Source organism: Terrapene carolina, unplaced genomic scaffold (genome assembly GCF_002925995.2).
Source record: "Terrapene carolina triunguis isolate 2854851 unplaced genomic scaffold, T_m_triunguis-2.0 Scaffold771, whole genome shotgun sequence".
Classification (NCBI taxonomy): domain Eukaryota; kingdom Metazoa; phylum Chordata; order Testudines; family Emydidae; genus Terrapene; species Terrapene triunguis.
In genome coordinates, this window is record NW_020665122.1 from 67,763 (window position 1) to 74,448 (window position 6,686).

Below are 6,686 nucleotides of genomic sequence, written 5' to 3' on the forward strand. Positions count from 1 at the left end.
GAGCCAGGACTCCTGGGTTCTGTCCCTGGCTCTGGGAGGGGAGTGGGGCCTAGTGGTTAGAGCAGCGGGGACTGGGAGCCAGGACTCCTGGGTTCTGTCCCTGGCTCTGTGACGGGAGTGGGGTCTAGTGGTTAGAAGGGAGCAGGATGGGGGGGCTCTCCCCGGCAGTCAGGGCTGCCCTGATGCCCCAGGTGGCGCTAGGGGGCGCTGTGCTGCAGGGGGCAGGGTGGGGGCTCTCCCCTGGCAGTGAGGGCTGGCTCTGATGCACAATAGGGTACAGGTCTCAGCTGGGCTCCTGGGCGCTACCGTAATGCTAAGAACACTCGTGCAGCTAGATCCCCTCCGGGTTGGGCGTTGCGGGAGCAGCTCCTGATGCTGACGGGCCCGGTGAAGGATTCCGCCTGCCAGCGCTGGGAGGGAAGGCGGGAGGTGAAGGCAAAAATCAATGAGGCTGCAGCGTCCGCAGGGAGAGAGACAGATGGAGGCGACAGCCCCGACATGCATCATCCTGGACGTGTTTCAGGTGCAGTTAGCAAGCCAGGAGGGGACAATGCAGAAATAAGAGATATCCTTTCCTCCTCTAACCACTAGGCCCCACTCCCCTCCCTGAGCCAGGGATAGAACCCAGGAGTCCTGGCCCCCAGCCCCCCCCACTCTAACCACTAGGCCCCACTCCCTTCCCTGAGCCGGAGATAGAATTGTTCTCTCTAATTTTTTGTATCCATGTGCGGAATGAATTTTGTTATGTGAACCAACATTGAGGTGATGTGTGGTGGGGGTGGGGCCGAGGGGTTTGGAGTGTGGGAGGGGGCTCAGGGCTGGGGTGATGGCTCTGGGGTGCAGGCTTCCCCAGGGCTGCAGCCGGGAGAGAGCTCTTCTCCCAGCCCTCTCTCCCCGCAACAGCTCGGGCCAGGTGAGAGGCGCTGCAGCCAGCTCCGGCAGGGCTGGGCCGGGGGAGGGACATCTCTCCCCACCTGCACGGCCCTTGATAGCCTGCTGCACGGCCGCACAGCTTACAGGGAACTTAGGATAGACCCCAGGAGTCCTGGCTCCCAGCACCCCCTTCTCTAACCACTAGACCCCACTCCCCTCCCCATAGTGGGGATAATTCTTTCCAAAGAGTCTGTCTCGGATTGGAGCACATATCTACTCCGGCCTGCCAGCCACCTGCTGGGCTGGTGGGAACTTTGCTTAAACCTCGGGAAGAAAAATAATTTAAATACTTAATGATTAATCCATATCGAACGTGTAATAACTGTCCTGCTGGCTGTGGGGAAGCCGTAGATCTGGGCTGGGTGTTTATTCAAAGCTGTAATTTTATTGACAGGCTAAATTCTAATTAACAGACATTTAGCAAACAGGTTCTCGCCTCGATCACCCCAGCCTGACCAGATTCTCCTTGTCGGAGTCTAACGAGTACGGGGGCCTGGCAGACAGTCTCCTTTCCTTCCAAAGCTCATGGGGGGGGGGGGGGTTACCTAGAGCAGAGATGGGGCAGGATCGCTGGGGAACAGTCCCACCACCACACCACAGGGGGGCAGCTCCTCTGGCACTGAGATGCAGCCACCTCTGGGGTGGGGCAGCTGAGGAGCAGCCACACAGCAACACTGCACAGGGATCAGGGCTGGCTCCCGGCACCAGCACAGCAAGCAGGTGCTTGGGGTGGCCAACGGAGAGGGGCGGCACGTCCGGCTGTTTGGCGGCAATTTGGCGGCGGGTCCCTCAGTCTCTCTCGGGGAAGGACCTGCCGTCGAATTGCCGCCGAAGATCGAAGCGGCGATGGTAGAGCTGCTGCTGATCGAGGCTTTTTCTTTTTTTTGGCTGCTTGGGGCGGCAAAAGCACTGGAGCCGGCCCTGACAGGAATGGCTCACCCGGCTGTCAGTCAGATCTTAGAGCATTGAGGGGCGCGCACATAACGAAATGAGATGGTGGGGGGAGGTAGAGGACTAGACAGACAGACGCAGGCTTCATTTGTACGGAGAGAGCCGCCAGCGCTCCGGCAATTCTTTTACTTTCATAACTGACACAGCGAGTCCAGAGGTGCCACAGCTCAGCCCTGCCACAAACTAGATAGAGGGTGTGTGTGGGGATAGATAGATAGATAGATAGATAGATAGATAGATAGATAGATAGATAGAGGGGGTGTATATGGATGGATAGATCCATCGATCCCAATTCCCGTTATTCACTACCTGTCCCATTGTTTTGTGTGTCTCTCCCTTCTCTGTTGTGGACAGTTTCCCATCTAATAGTTCTATCTATTAAAAGCAAATTATTTTGGCTAATATTCAACGCTGCGACTGCTAGTAAAATGATAACAATAAACCTTTGACGTCCCTCCAGCCCCTTGCCAGCACTGCACACAACAGTCATAAACTGCTGCCTCGAGGGGAAAATGTCGCTAGCTAGAAATGGAGAAACTGAGTCGGGGCAGAACGCAAGAATCCTGCCTCCCAGAACCTCCTTCTTTAACCACTCAACCCCACTCCTGTCCCAGAGCTGGGGATAGAACCCAGGAGTCCTGGCCCCCAGCCTCTCTGCTCTGGTCACTGGACCTACCTCCCTGCCCAGCCAGAAAGAACAGAATGAGACAATGGAAGGATGGAGAGAAAAAGCCCTTTTTGCTCATATACTGAGGGAGGAAACTCTGTCCCTCACTTTTTCATCCATTCGTTCTCTCTTCCAGTCACTTTTTCATTCATTCATCAATTCCTTCCGGCTCGCTTATGTGGTGTCTCTCTCTTGCTCCCTCGGTCGCCCCAGTCCGGTCTCTCTGCCCTGCCCTGCAACCCCCTGGCATCTTCCTGGGCTACCCAGTCATTTCCCATCCGACTCCAGCGCACCGGATCCGAGCGCTGGCGAGAAAGGGCCCGGATCCTGTGTGTGTGTGTGTGTGTGTCCCTGCTGCCCTGCAGGGCTCGTCCCCTCCAGCAGGGGGCAGCAGGGACACACACACACACACACACACACACACACACACACACACACACTGTATCAAACTCCCCCCCCAACTCGCCGAGTCTCTCTCCTTGACCTGCTTCTCAGATTTCTTCTGTACTAAGGAAATGAGCCGCGATCGGATTCCTTGCTCTGAAATGTCGCCCCAAATATATATAGATAAAACTTACAAAAATTATGTTGTTATGGCAACATCTCCGGGCCGCCTCCTCCCCACACGGCAGGGGAAATATTGTCCAATACATCATTCGCCCAGGGATCTGACAGCAAGAAAATTGTCCCTAACCAGCTCCTGTCCGGGTGATTTATAAGTTCTTAATTTCCCGGTGACACCAGGGTATTTAACTTCATTTACTACTGTCCCCCCCTCCCCCACCATGCCCACCTGTTGCCCTGCTCCGGGGGTGGCGAGCTAGCTCTCTGCCCCTTTTCTTTGAATCAAAATACTGCCCCCATCTGCAAAATGGTTATTCTGCTCATCGGGAGGCAGGTGGCAGGTTGCCTCTAGGGGGCGCCATTAACCTGCACCCAGCTGGCTCGGGGGGATGAGGAATGGGGCCTTTCCCCTCTAGGGGGCGCTGGTTCTGATCCAGCGCCAGGGCACGGGACTGGCTGGCTCAGGGGGTGGGGAATGGGACATGGGGCCTTTCCCCTCTAGGGGCACCAGCTCTGATCCAGCCTCAGGGCAGGACACTGGCTGGCCCTGGGTGGGGATCTCTCCCCAATCCCCCCCACACCCCCCAGCTTGCCCTCCCCACACAGTCCACCTCCCGGCGCGTGCTGATTGGAATGAATTCCATTGGCGTCAATGGGGCCGGACCCCCAGCTGGGGTCAATCAGCCGTCGTTCCTTGGAGTCAGCGCTGTAGTGAACAGAGGCCTGGACTCCTGGCCCTTGTGAACGCTGCTAAGGAATGAAACTTGGATGTCCTCTGGCTGGCAGACGATCTGATGCACGAGAGTTTATGACGCCCCTCAGCCCGGGTCCCCTGCTGTGTAGCTCTCCTCTGGCACGTGGAGTTAGGAGGCCGGTCCTGGGATCACACCATATCATGATCTAGGTCAGCAGTTCTCAAATCGTGGGGCGGGACCCCAGAATCAGTCGCAATCTTGTTTGAATGGGGTCGCCAGGGCTGGCGTTCAACTGGCCGGGGCCCGGAGCTGAAGCCCGAGCCCCACCACCGAGGGCTCAGGCTTTGGCTCCAGCCTGGCGCAGTGGGGCTCAGGTTACAGGTCCCCCACCCGGGGATGAAGCCCTTGATGGTGGGGCCGGGGTGGGCTCAGGCCTCGGTCCCCCCTCCTGGGGCCGTGCAGTAATTTTTGTTGTCAGAAGGGGGTCGCGGTGCAGTGAAGTTTGGGAACCCCCCAGTCTAGGTAAAAGCAAATGGAGATCAGGGAAGGGGGCGGGGGACTCAGCCGGGAGTCTGGGGAACTTTCAGTGCAGGCGGGAAGAGCTGGGGGGTCGGGCACAGGAGGGAAACGGGGCAGTCAGAGAGCCCTGCCGGAACGTGCGTTTGGCTGGTGCCCGGGCTGCAAAGTGAGGGCAACTCTGCACTAAGCAGGGACGGTCACGGCTGGGATTTGGATGGGAGGCCACAGGGGAGAAATGTTAATGCAGGTCACTAGGGGGTGCTGTGCTGTCAGAGTGGGCCCCAATGCCCCAGAGCAGCACTAGGGGGCGCTGTGCTGCAGGATGTGTGTGTGTGGGGGGGGTCTCCCCAGGCACTCAGGACTGGCCCCGATGCCCTGGGTGGCACTAGGGGGTGCTGTGCCGCAAGGGGTGTGTGTGTGTGTGTGTGTGTGTGTGTGTGTGTGGGGAGGGTGTGTTTCCCCTGGCAGTCAGGGCTGGCCCCGATGCCCCAGGGTGGCGCTAGGGGGCGCTGTGCTGCGTCTCAGCACCACCTGAACAATCCCCGTGTAAACACTTTAAAGCTGTTTCAACTAGTTCCCCTCTGGCCCTTGGACAGAACTAGCTCCGGAGCCGCGTTTTCTTCCCTCCAAACGCTTTTCATTAGAAGCCTGGAAAATGGTTTTTAATAAGATTAGGAAGTTGTTTGTCAACTAATTAATTGGCTTTTCCCAGGTACCTGGAGCTGGGAAAGGGTGTGAGAGCAGAGAAGAGGGGTATGCGTGTGTGTGTGTGTGTGTGTGTGTGTGTGTGTCTGAGCTCCCTGGCTTCTGGTGTTCGAGTTGTCTGTGTGCGGGTGTGTGCCCACAGGGGCGGCAGTCAGGTGGTTTTCGGCGGCGCGCCTGCGGGACGTCCGCCGGTCCCGCGCCTTCGGCCTACCCGCTGCCAAATTGCCGCCGAAACCGCGGGACCGGCAGACCTCCCGCAGGCATGCTGCCGAAGGCAGCCTGTCTGCCGCCCTCACGGCGACTGGCAGGCCACCCCCCGCAGCTTGCCGCCCCAGGCACGCGCTTGGTGCGCTGGTGCCTGGAGCCGCCCCCTGTGTGCCCACCACCACAAGCCACACCAAAGGTCAAAAGGGTCAAGGGTCACTTCTGACATTTGGTGTTACTTGTGGTGGTGCACACACACACACACACACACACAATCCCACCATCCTAGCACCCGGCCAAGGGCATATGGTCATGTGTCAAGGCCCATTTGCCTTGGCTCATGTGGCAAAGGTCATACAATTGCATCAAAGGGTCACATGACAGGTGTGGCGTCAACCAGGTCAATGTCTTAGGTCATAGGTCAAGGGTCATCCCGAGGCCGGGTATCACTGGCCTAGGCCATATGACCAAGAGCACTAGAGCTAGAGGTCAAAGAGTGAAGTTCATGGAGATGCAGGTCAAGCACAGGGGAAAAGGGGCCTATAGAGGGAGATCAAGCATGTGGGTCAAAGATCAAAGGTCATACAGGAACAGGCTAAACATTGGGATCAGAGATCAAAGGTCATACAAGGACAAAGCCTGGGATCAAAGGTCACACAGGGGCAAGTGAAGCAGGGGTAAAAGGTCCTGTGGGGACAGGTCAGAGGAGTGGTCAATTTGAGGTCCCTGGGTAGGTCCTTCGCTCCCAGTACAACTGGGATCTGGGGATGGGGGTGGGGGGGCCTGGATGAACCCCCATTGCCCCATCTCAGGGGACAGGCCAAGGGTTGAACAGGCCCCATAATCCCCCTGCCCCAGCTTTGGCATCTTTCCACTCACTAGACCCCACTTCCCTCCCAGAGCTGGGGAGAGAAACCAGGAGTCCTGGCACCCAGCCCCCAGCTCTAACCACTAGATCAGGGCTGCCCGGGGCAATTTGCCCCAGGCCCCGGGCCCCACAGGGGCCCCCACGAGAATATAGTATTCTATAGTATTGCAACTTTTTTTTATGGAAGGGGCCCCCAAAATTGCTTTGCCCCAGGCCCCCTGAATCCTCTGGGTGGCCCTACACTAGATCCCACTCCCCTCCCAGAGCCTGGGACAGAACCCAGGAGTGCTGGCTCCCAGCCCCCCCACCCTGCTCTAACCCATTAGACCCCGCTGCTCTCAGCCAATTAATACTAACCCCACTGTGGTGCCAATGACTTTATTTAGATTTTATTTTCCTTTGGAAATTGCCTGGTAATCTGCTCTCTAATCGCCGCAGCGCTGATTATGCAAATGACATTCAAATGAGGCACGAATCAGAGGGAGGTGACGGGGTGTGGGCGCATTAAAGGCTGGGAGGTGGAGGGGGGGATTTGCAGGGTCATTTAGTGGGTGAAGGCAAGGAGATGGTAGAAGCAATG